The 12,418-nt window shown below is 46.8% G+C and overlaps 1 protein-coding gene across 3 annotated transcripts in view; it reads right to left on the reverse strand.

The window, feature by feature from the left end:
- The window catches only part of POU6F1 (POU class 6 homeobox 1), a 76,918-nt gene extending 68,089 nt beyond the window's left edge, over positions 1-8,829 (reverse strand). Inside the window, exons 1-2 of one of the 3 annotated variants that reach the window (XM_053295154.1) lie at positions 8,430-8,829; positions 4,560-4,614 (exon numbers count right to left, since the gene is read on the reverse strand). The gene's annotated coding sequence lies outside the window, so the exon portion shown is untranslated. Of the gene's footprint in view, positions 1-4,559; positions 4,615-7,358; positions 8,029-8,429 lie in introns of those variants that run through there. The other 2 variants (XM_053295152.1, XM_053295159.1) reach the window with 2 other exon arrangements.
- Between the last annotated feature and the right edge of the window lie 3,589 nt (positions 8,830-12,418).

Consider the following 12,418-nt stretch of genomic DNA (forward strand, 5'->3'; position numbering starts at 1 on the left):
AATTTCTCCGTAGTGAAAGTTGTGCGCCAGTGTTGACTCCTGGTGACCACAGAGCCCTGTGGTTTTCTTTGGTAGAATACAGGAGGGGTTTACCATTGCCTCTTCCAGCACAGTGTGAGATGATGCCTTTCAGCACCTTCCTATAGGCTGCTGCCTGATATACTGTAGGTGTTCCCCATATTCTGGGAAACATACCAGTGGAGATTCAAACCTGCAACCTCTTGCTCACTAGGCAAGTCATTTCCCCGCTGTGCCATTAAGTGGCTGGTAATTTTACCATAGGAGAACATATATGGCTGTGGTCTACAAGAATACCATCTCCCTTAGCAGGATCCCTGTCAGAGATTTCGCCTATACTGAATGTGTGTACCTAAGTCTAGGGACCAGGGATAGACTGGGACTTCTGCTGGTGTACGATCACCCCGCTGCCCAGTGGAGTCCCTAACAGAGCTGACGGACCTGGTTGCTGAGTTGGCATTAAAGTGGTTGTCTGATGGTGGGGGACTTCAATGTTCATTTTGGGATCGGGTTGTCAGAAGCGGCTCAAGAGTTCATAGCGGCCATGATGACTGTGGGATTATCCCAATTGGTCTCTGGACTGACACATGATGCTGGTCACACACTCGATTTTGGTCTTTTGCTCTGATCAAGGTGGTGTTCTGTGGGTGGGGACTCCTGTCATCTCCCCATTGTCATGGACGGATCACCATCTGGTTAAGGTAGAACTTACAGCCACAACCCACCTCTGCAGGGGTGAAGGACCTATTGGATTGGTCTGCCTGAGGAGGTTATTAGAGCCAATAGGATTCCAAGAAGCCTTGGAAGGGTTCAGGGTTGGCTCTGTTTGTGATTCTGCTGATGCTCTGGTGCCAACACGGAATAATGAACTCACTCACTAGAGTGGTAGACACAATCGCTCCTAAGCATTCTCTCCGACCTGCTTTAAAGACAGCCCCATGGTATTCGGATGAACTACAGGAACTGAAGCAGTGAGTTAGACAACTAGAGCACAAGTGGAAGAAGACTCAGCACAAGTCTGATCGGGCACAACACAGAGCACATTTGAAGATCTATGTTCTGGTAGTGCAGGCGACAAAGAAGCGGTTCTTTTCTGCCTGCATTACTTCCACAAATTCATGTCCAGCTGAGCTGTCTAGAGTTGTGAGGGGGCTAGTATGTACTCCCTCCCCCTTGAATTTAAACTTGGAAACATTGGTCACCCGCTTGGACAACCCCTGCTAACTAGGCAAAGAGGCACCTTTTTAACATGGTGATTCACTTTATTGAGCAGGAGGAGAGCAGCTGGCCCTATCCACCCCCAGCACAGTACCACCAGTGACTGTTGCTGGTGACTATCTTATGTTTTCTTTCAGATTGTGAGCCCTTTGGGGACATGGAGCTATCTTAATTTTTATTTCTTTCTGAAAACCGCTTTGGAAACTTTTGTTGAAAAGCGGTATATACATTTTGTTGTTGTTGTTTTTAATAACTTTTTTGCAGATAAAATCTCTCAGATTTGGGCTGAGCTAGATTCAACCGCTACTGCAGAGTCTACTATGGAGGTGTCCAGCAACTCCTCTTATGGGATTCGATTGGATCATTTTTGGTTTGTGACTCCTGAGGAAGCGGACAAACTGCTTCAGACTGTGCATCCTACAACCTGTTCTCTTGACCCTGTCCAACTTGGCTAATCTCATCTGGTAATTATATTATCCGAGAGGGTATGGTAAATATTATAAATGCTTCTCTGAGGGAGGGCAGGATGCCTCCTTGTCTTAAGGAGGCTATTATTAGACTTTTGAAGAAAACTACCCTGGATCCCTCAGAGTTAGCTAATTACAGACCTGTTTCAAATTGGCTTTCCGTGTGGGCTATAGGGATGAGACTGCCATGGTCGGCCTGATGGATGATCTCCAACTGACTATCGACAGAGGGAGTGTGACTCTGCTGGTCCTTCTGGATCTCTCTGTGGCTTTTGATACCATTGACCATGGTATCCGACCACCTGAGGGAGGTGGGATTGGGTGGCACTGTTATACAGTGATTCTGTTCCTACCTCTCTGGTAGATTCCAGATGGTATCGCTTGGAGACTGCTGTTCTGCAAAACAAGAACTAAAGTGTGGAGTTCCACAAGGCTCCATACTGTCTCCAATGCTTTTTAACATATACATGAAACTGCTGGGAGAGATCACCAGGAGGTTGGGTGCTGGGTGATCAATATGCTGATGACACCCAGATCTTTCTCTCCATGTCAACCTCATCAGGAAATGGCACACCTTCTCTAAATGCCTACTTGGAGGCGGTAATGGGCTGGATGAGGGATAACAAACTGAGGTTGAATCCAAATAAGATGGAGGTACTGACTGTGGGGGCTTGGGAGAGTCCAAGAGATGGTTTAGATCTGCCTGTTCTGGATGGGGTTACACTCCCCCTGAAATATCAGGTACGTAGCTTGGGAGTGCTCCTGGACCCAAAGCTCTCCCTGGTTTCCCAGGCTGAGGCAGTGGCCAGGAGTGCTTTTTATCAGCTTCAGCTGATAAGACAGCTATGTTTATTTCTGGAGGTACATGACCTTAAAACAGTGGTACATATGCTGGTAACCTCCAGGCTTGACTACTGTAATGCACTGTATGTGTGGGGCTGCCTTTGTATGTAGTCCGGAAACTACAATTGGTACAGAATGCAGCAGCCAGATTGGTCTCTGGGACAACTCGAAGGCACCACATAACACTAGTTTTAAGGGAACTGTACTGGCTGCCGATATGTTTCCAGGTGAAATACAAAGTGCTGGTTATTACCTATAAAGACCTTAATGGCTTGGATCCAGGGTATTTAAAATGCCTCCTTTCTCATGAATGCTGCCGCCCCTTACGATCTTCTGGAGAGGTCTGGTTACGGTTGCCACCGGGTCATTAGGTGGCGACCCAGGATTGGGCTTTCTCTGTGGCTGCCCTGGGGCTTTGGAATATGCTCCCTGCTGAAATAAGAGCATCTCCTTCTCTGTTTGTTTTCAGGAAGACCCTCAAGACTCACCTGCTCTCACAGGCTTTTGATTAGAATTAATTTAAATAATTTGTTTTAATAAATGTTTTATGCTACTGTTTTTATTTCTGTTTTATGCTACTGTTTTAACTGTTTTGTGTATTTTAATCTGTGCTGATTTTTAAATACTGTGTTAAATTTTGTACACTGCTTGGAGAGGTATATATCAGACAGTATAAAAATATGATAAATAAATACATAAATATACAATGTAGGTTTGATATCATCTTCGCCCCAATCCTATTCTTTCCATAAAACAGGTATATGGAAACCTAACCCAACAGGAGATCAGTTAGGCTGAGCCATTCCTCCCCAGTTCCTCATTCTCCCTGTCTCCCAAAACTTCATTTCCCCCTCATTAAAAACATATTTAAAAGAATGCAAGAGCTTACTTTTGAGCTTCTGCTGTTAATGGGGAGGGGCGGGGGCAGCAACCAACCAAGTTCCTGTCTCTGTGTGTGTGTGTGTGTGTGTGTGAGAGAGAGAGAGAGAGAGAGAGAGAGAGAGACAGAGAGAGAGACAGAGAGAGAGACAGAGACAACTAACTCAGTGCAGTCCAAACAAGAGACATTGGGAGTTGAGTAGATTCATGCAGAGTCTGGCATGTGGCAAAGAAGCCCTGCAATTTCTTCACCTCATGCATACCTCATACCAGTCAATCTACATTTCTACCACACCATCACATAACTTCAGCAGAGGCGCACGGTGTCTTAACAGGCTACATAGACTGAACCAAACCCCCTAAGTGGCTGAATGAATTCGCTTGAGGAAGGCTGTAGTATCCAATGAAGAGACAACCTTTTCTAAACACACATTGTAGGCAGTGGTTTTCCTCACCACCATGATCCTAGCATGTTGCATACATCAACATTGGGATATATACAGTTTACCAAACTACTGTCTTCTAGCACGACGGAAAGCTTTTTGCGTGTCCGTTTAATATCTGAAGTTAAATTTACCAAGGATTGAGGTTGAATCATTAAATATACAAGCAAAGTATGTGCTCTTCCATTGAGCCCTTTCTAAATACATTTATAGCAAAACAACAACAAACTCCCAAACCTCCTATGCTGCACTTCATATCTGTAACATATTTTTTCCTATACGGAAGCTATATCTTAAAATCCTCTGCCCCTTCATTAGTCATGAAGGGTGGGGTTGTACAATATGGGTCCACCTGTCCTTCCCCAACTAGCTAGCAGCATTCTCAAGGCAAAAGGGGTTTAAACTGGGGAAACAGTATAAGGATAAAGGTTAAAACATACCACCCCACAGCTGCTTTGCACTCTTTTTTAAAAATTGAGAAATCTGATCACATTATCTACTGCATCACATTTGCTTTAGCCTTAGTGGTGAAGAAGTCATGCACAGAGCCACTTTATTGGATTCTATCTAAAAAGGTGACAGAACTAATTACCAGTTACACTTCATATCCCTATAGGAACTCTTTGGCTTCACTGTTATAAACTCTTTTCCTATATACCTCTGTGTATGCAAATGTGTCTAGTATACGTACCAGGGTCACAGCCAATCTTCCTTGCTAGGTGGAGCAGCCACATTTCAAGGTAAGGCTTCAAATAAATGAACGAGAAAGTAGCAATTGCCTCAGAACCAACATCAGCTTATGTAACAGACTATGTAAAACATCAGTATAGCAAAACGTTCATTATGAATATCTGGAATGAAATTATTGGCATTTTTTTTGTTTCATAAGGATATTAAGGACACAATGAACAAAGGGAAACCAAAAGATGTAAAACAAATAAACTTGTGTGCACTTTAACTAGGATGTTAAAAAAACAGCAGCAGCTTGTTTGATCAAAAAACCAGTTTTAATCTTATATCATAAGACACAACAATTTTTTAAAAAAAGTCCCAACAGGTAAAGAAACAGTAAGAGCACAATACAATCAAAGAAGTGTGTAGGGAGAGTGGGACCGAGAGCAACGTGTATCACTTGCTTGTTGAAGTCAATGAGGTTTAACAATCTTCAACTTTAAGATTTCACCCAAAAAACAATCTTGTCAATTATACTGCTCCTAATGTTTCCTGGATGACTATGTCTTAACTCCTTTTCAAGAGTCAATCTTTCTAATCTTGTTCCTGACTTCCCATTAGATTTTCTTTCTTGGTCTGGCAACCAAGGGAAATCTTTTTAATTGGGTACCAGGTAAAGGACTCACTCAAAAGTGAGAAACAATTTTTTTACTGGTTGCTAGGTAGATATTTCTGCACAGCAACACTGAAGAGGCCTCATGCTGCTGTGCACACATTCAGAACCTATGGAACCGCCTTATATTGAAGAGACTATCAGTACATCTAGATCAATGCCACTGACTGGCATTGGCTTTCCAGGATTTCAGAGAGAGTTCTTTCCCAGCTCTACTTGGAGATGTCAAGGATTCACCCTGGGATCTTCTGCATGTAAAACAGTGAGTTGTCTTATTACTAGTGAACTGTCTTATACTGAGTCAGATCATTGGTCCATCCAGCTCAGTATTGTCTCCACTTACCTGCAGAAGCTCTCATGAATGTCAGAGAGGGGTCCCCCCCCTCCACACCCCAGCCCTATCTGGACATGCCAGGGACTGAACCCTTTGCATGCAAAACATGGGCTTTACCACTGAGCTAAGTCTAATTCGGGGTGGGGGTGAGAAACAATAGGGCAAGTGATGCTAGTCTAGGGTACATGAAGCCTTGGCCTGAATAAACCCTGAATGCTCACCTCTCCTGGGGTTCTATTTCTCCCAGCTTTCCTTGGTTAAGAGGGTGGAAAGGGAGCAATAGTGTTTTCCAGTCCTGGGGAGAAAGGGTGATCTGCTCCTGCTTCTGTCTACACTACAGCAAGGTTACTGTTTGAGGGATGGAGGGCTGCCTGGCAGCACTATGTCTATGTATGTTTATGTGGAGATGAGGTGCCTAAATCTTTGCAGAGCAGGGTTATGGGTATGTTGTCTTGGAGCTGTCCCCAGGGTATGTCTGTATGGGTGTTTATCCTTTACCATGTATTTCAGGGTACGGGTGGGATCCTCATTTTAGCCACTGTGATTGTGAGCATAGCAGGGTACTTGGAAAGAGAAATGGGGGACTTAGGGTAGCTATTTTAAAGATCATTTTGTTACCTCTTACCCCCTTGAAATCTCCTGTTCTGCTCACTAACATGTTGGCAAACAAGGGGTGTGTGTGTGTGTGTGTGTGTGTGTGCGGGTACAGGATCTCTTAAACAAGAATGATTATGATTGTGAAAAATCACCCTCAGCCAGGGGAAATCTCGAGTGTGCAAAGTTGGGCAGGTCAGCTGGGTGGGGTTGGGAGAATTGGTACAATTTTATGAGGAGCACCAGCTGCCATGTGTATTTCTTTTTAACTACAATTGTTCTCATTTTTTTAAAAAAACAACACAAGCTCTCATTCTTTAAATGGAGACTGTCATGTCACAAATCAAAATGCCAATTTGCACCCCTCACCCCCCAAATCCTAGGAGCTGCAAAGCAGTACTGTAGGTGGGGTGGTGCACTCACTGGCTCCATCCTGTCTACAGGCCTGAACAGAAATGTATGAATGGCGGATAATATTTTACATGTGATGAAGGGGGCTCACAAAAGCCTATGCCACAATAAATGTGCTTCCCTGTACCATGGGTCACTGGAGCAAACAAACACGAAATTCCCTTTTGCATGATGCCTGGATTTGGAAGGCGGGGGGGGGGGCTGAGCCCCGGCATTGCCAAGAGCGTTCCAGGGCTCAGACTGGCTGCAATGAAGCCCTGTCCAGTGATGTCCTCTCACTCCAGGCGCCAGGCCCAGGCGATGCCTTCACTCTGGCTCAGGCCGCCGCCGCCGCAAGTTTCTTTCCTGGCTCCGTCCTCAGTCCAGCCACTCAGCCAGCTCCCCACACATAGTCCCTCCCTGCCTGGCTTCTAGGGCTGCAGCCCCCACGCGCCAAACAGCACGAAGGATCTCCCCTCTCATTTCACTGGACTCTGTTCCCCAAACCTAGTAACCCATATCTTTATTCCCCAAAACATAACACACACACACACACACCCCCCCCAGTTTTCTTGCTAAATGAGGAGCTGTTGCTCCTCTGCCTGCTCCCCGCCGCCTGGCTTCCCTGGGTCCCAGCACTCCCGTCAACTGCGGGGCCGTCGGCGGCTGCCCTTTGCCTCTGCTCCCCTCAGCACCTCTAGGTGGCCTCGTCGTGTGCCTTCTCCCTCAGCCTCCCCACCCAGCGCCCAGACCGCTGACCCACTCCGGACTACCTCCCCGCTAGGACCCGCACTGGCCTCCTCGCCTCGCAGTCCCCGTTTCCTGACCTCATTCCCGCCACCGACCCCACCGCGCCAACTCTCTTGCGCCAGATACTGCCCCACGGGCTGGGCCGCTTCGTCCTTGGCGGCGGTCCCGCCTCCCCCCCCCCCGCACGCCACCTTCCCTGGCCCCTCCTTCTGCTTCTTCCCGGGCTCCTATTCCGGCTCCTGTTTTCGGTCCATTTTCCTCCTCTGCTCCCTCCAACCCCCACAGCACCTCGCGGTGGACCCGTTCCGGCTCTCTCGCTCTCTCTGTGCTCTCCTCCTCCTCCTCCTCCTCCCGCTCCCCTGAATACAGCAGCTCTGTCCGCTCTCTGGGGAGGCAGCTGTCTCCAATTCGGACTCCCCAGGTCTTGTGGCTTCCCCGCGTGTCCGGTTCCCCGGGGCGCCCGCGCGCACCCTCTTTCCTACGGGGCGGCTGCCCCCCAATCTCCCGTCCCGTCCCGTCCCTTGGCTCCTGCAGCCGCCCTTCCACCCCTTGGGCTTCTCCACCTCCTTCCGTTCCTCTGTCGACCTCCCTAACCTGTTTCCCAGCACACAATCGCCTCCACATCGCCGTGGCTCTCTCGCAAGCAGCCTCGGCCCAACCTGGCTCCTCCAGCCGCCTAATTCACCCCTAAGTCAAGCCTCCTCTCTCCAGACAAACCCCTTTATTGGGCGGGGGGCGGCGGCTCCCCCAATCCTTCTCCGATGCCAGCCCTCCCCTAATATCCCCCTAATTCCCCAAGCATTCAAATCAGCTTTCTCCCCATCCCCGCCGCCCCACAGCTTGCTTTCCCCCAAACGGGCTCTCTGGTCTTAGATCCTGCTTTCCCGCTTCCTTCGGTTCCAATCGGAGGGTCCCCAACAGGAGATCGGGGGCCTCCCCCCCAATATTCTCGCCCCCCGCCCCCAGCCTTCCACAGCTCATCCAGGGCTGCCCCAGACCTGTCTGTCCCGCTCTCAGGCGCCCCGGCCCCTGTTTTTTCTCTTTATCATAAATATATAAATTATGCTAATTAAGACCATTGCATATTCACCGAACCGGGTCCCCCCCGCTACACCGGCCCCGCCGCCGCACCCCCCCCCCCCACTCACCGCTGAGCAGCCGGGAGGCACCCGCTTGCCCCCTGCCCGGGCCGGGGCTCCTCCAAGCCGATCTTTTTCTTTCCTTTTCTTTTTTTTCCTCCCCTTTTCCTGGGAATAATTAAAAATTCATCTCACAGCAGAAGGAGCGAAGGTTGATGCGCACACAAAAGGGGGGAGACCAGGGAGGCGGTGCCCCCCCGGGCCCGGCCGGCCTCAACTCCCTCTACAACCACAGCCCCCGAGGTTTTGCACTAGGCATCCCCCCCAGTTGCAGCCACCCAAGCCCCTGCCCCGCTTGGGGGGAGAACGAGGGGGCAGATTTTGATACTCGGGATTTTTAAGCTGCTGCGTCATGAACATAATTTATGCAAAGGCCTTTGCCGCATCCTGCAGGCTGCAGAGCCCAGAGGCGACCACTAGGGGGAGTAGAGACAGCTCCCCCCTACCCTTCGGTTTTCTATTGCTTCCAAACCGTCGCCCCATTTCTCCACCCACAGTATCAGAAGTATCTCTAATTGTTGCGCTTTAATTTATTTCTCATTGCAACAAAACCAGTTTTGGGACGGTTATCCAAAGCAAGTCGTCGGGTGCGTGTTGTGCAGAGAAGCGTTCAACACACCCCAAGGCAGATTTAATTTCATCTGCCCTGCAATCTCACGGAGAACATTTGGGATAGCAGCAGCGAAGAGTTCAGACAAAAATGACTGCAGTTCACGGGGCGGTGGGAGACGAGAGATGGGCTGGACTCTCTGTTCCATTCCCATCATTACCTGGGAAAAGGGGGCAGCAGCAAGCTTATTCACATGTAACTGCGACTGCAGTCAGCCCCATTTACTTTGAGACTTTCTTCTGAGTAAACATGCACAGGATCGGGTTGCGTGTGTTTCTTCAGGGGAATAACGTGGTGGCATCAAAATTTAACTTTCAAGATGACTCAGCCTAAGACAGATACTGTAACCTAGCTTCCAGATGCGCCCCCCACACATACACCATTAGAAGGACCAAGTGGCTAGAAGTCTCATGGGGCCACCTTCATCCCTGTATTTATGTACTTACTTCATCATGCCAATAATTTGAATACAAATTTTGATTGTCAGACTGTGGAAACCTCAGGGCAAAAAATGTATATGTGTCCTGTTCAGCAGCAGGATCAGTATTGCTAATTGCTTGATAAATACATAGATAATCTGCACTATCTATCTTCCCTGCAATAGTCACCAGGGAAGTAGTTGATTGATCTCTTTGTTTAATTGGCAGACGCCCTGCTGCCACCAAAGATCACTGTTTGCTTTATACTTATAAATGGTTTCTAAATGTTGACTGTTCTGCCAGTCAGGATACTGCCCTTTGACAGTACACTGAGCTGAAGTAACTACTGACCCAAACCTCATAGAACCTAGCAGTAGCACATCATTGTTTCCTATCCTCCATACCCTTTGTAAGCAACCCAGTGCCTCACCTTTAACAATCAACTCAGCCTTCATTTGGGAGTTAATGGTCCCTGACCTACTAGGGCTCTTTGGTGCTACTAAGACACTGCTCTTCCACATGGGTCTATCATTGTGGTTCCACACAGCCCTTAATAAAGCTCGGTATATTCCACATTACATCTCCCGCCCCCACACACCAAGTAGGCAGCACATTACTGTACCAGTCTTAGCAATCTCAAGCAACAAGTGTGAATATTTGCTCTCTGTTTTAACAGATGCACTTGACCATAACATTTGGTTATTAATCATTTATTTATTTATTATTATATTATTATTATTATTATTATTATTATTATTATTATTTTATTGGCAAACACAGACTGCTGAACAATAAAGAAAGGCTGCTGAACAGTAATGATCACATTGCAGAATGGTGGGAGAGTAAGCAGCTAGTGTAGCAATCAGGGGCGTAACTACTATTAGGCAAGGGGAGCCGGCTGCCTGGGGCCCCCCATGCCTCGAGGGGCCCCCCAGAGGCAAGTCACATGACTATATATTGTGAAGTGTGTGTGTGTGTGTGTGTATCAGCGAGGGGCCCATTTTAAAATTTTGTCTCTGGGCCCACTCCAGCCTTGTTACGCCCCTGGTGGCAATGCAATGAAGAAAGACTGGGTAAATGTGTGGGAAGGCAGGGTCTGCAAAGTGTCATAGTCCACTCCTTTGTTAATCCATATGTGAAAGACTAGTGTTGAGCTAATACTGTTTTACCAGACCACGGGTGAAAGCCTAGTTCTCCCGTTACACTGAAAGTCCGAACACTGCTGCACACCAGAGCTTTTGGATTCTATCTAAAAAGGTGACAGAACTAATGAGAGAAAACACTGGACCAATGGTTTGTCAGTGACATAAATTGGATTCTTTTAATATTTAAAATGATTTAATCTTCTGTTTTATTGGCGCCTGTTCAGTCCTGCTGAATCTACTTTTTGTGGTACTGTGCACTTGTAATTGTTTATATGTTTTGTATGGTTTTCTGTATTGTTGATTCTGTTAAGCACCTCAAGAAACCCTGCTTGAAGGGTGGGGTAAAAACTTGAGGATGCAAATGATCTAGAAAAAAATGGCTAGTGTGGAAGTACCCAATGTCCTCTACATTTCTTTTTAAAGAATCATTTCACATAATTTTGCAAAGGACATTCCAATCTGATCTCTGGTGCAATTTACTGATTTTGAAGTCAGTGGCCAATATATTAACTACCCAACTGCCAAGTGCTCTGTGAGATGTGACAGTGCTGCAGATGAGATTGACTACCTCAGCACCAGCTCTTAAACAGATGTGTGTGCAACTTTCAACAACCTCCTCTTCCCCCGGAAGGCCTCTGTCACACCCAAAAATATGTCCCTGGTGGTTGCGCAGCCCTCAGGGACATATTTTCAGTTGACACAGAGGATTTCGGGGAGGAAGAGGAGGTGACCAAAATTCTCCCTGACCTGCAAACACTGGTGCTGTTTTAGTATGAAATTTGTCCGATGCCCTGGTGCTTTGTTAGGAAGGTGGCCACTATTATGTGACATCATGTCTATGGTGTGCACAAGCAGGAGACAACCACCATCTGAAAGCCTACAGTATGAACTGGAACACCAGGTTTAACCCATTCTCTCAATTGCTGCAGACAAGAATCAAGGTATGTGTCTTGCTCTATCTCCCTTCCACTGACAGGACTCATCCATCCTTGTACTCCAGTGGATGTGAAAAGGCTGGCCACTTTCATAGTTCCTGGAGTGCATATAAACGTGTGGACAAGGTACAAATGTGTCGGATGTGCTTCTTAGTTGTTTGGGCTAATGTGATTTGCCACAATGTTTGTATAAACCAAATTGATTTGTTACACATCAGATCGAGGGCTAGTCTCTCTATTCTCAGCCAAGATATAAAGAACTTGAGTATGCTACAATCTCCTCAAAGGGGTTACAAGATAACAAACCAAACTCATGAGACATTTCCATGGGGTTTGGCAAGATGGCCTGTCAAAGAAATTGTGAAATGTCAACTGCAATAATAGACACCCCAACCTGAAATCAGAATTCACATTTGGATGTAATAAATTAGTTGTCAACTCAGTCACACAAGATGGTATGCCCAAAAATAGTTTTATTGTTGGCAGATAAGCTCTAGTATTGAGTTCTAATTAGGTACACACCACATGCATGCATAATGAAAAACTGGTACTGAAACTCTTAAATAGGAAGTGCAGATACTTACGGTACTGGTGCCTCCAACAGCAACACTCCAGGGCTAAACTAGACATCAGAAAGGAACACAAAATACTCCCCCTGCCACTTTGTAACACTATTATGAAGGGCTGGGAGGCATTTTCAGGGGATATTCTGAGGGTAGGGAATGCCCCCCATTATTATTATTATTATTATTATTATTATTATTATTATTAATTCGATTTCTATACCGCCCTTCCAAAAATGGCTCAGGGTGGTTTACTCAGAGTAATAATAAATAAATAAGATGGATCCCTGTCCCCAAAGGGCTCACAATCTAAAAAGAAACATAAG

The sequence above is a fragment of the Hemicordylus capensis genome, chromosome 2, assembly GCF_027244095.1.
Source record: "Hemicordylus capensis ecotype Gifberg chromosome 2, rHemCap1.1.pri, whole genome shotgun sequence".
NCBI classification, from domain to species: Eukaryota; Metazoa; Chordata; class Lepidosauria; order Squamata; family Cordylidae; genus Hemicordylus; species Hemicordylus capensis.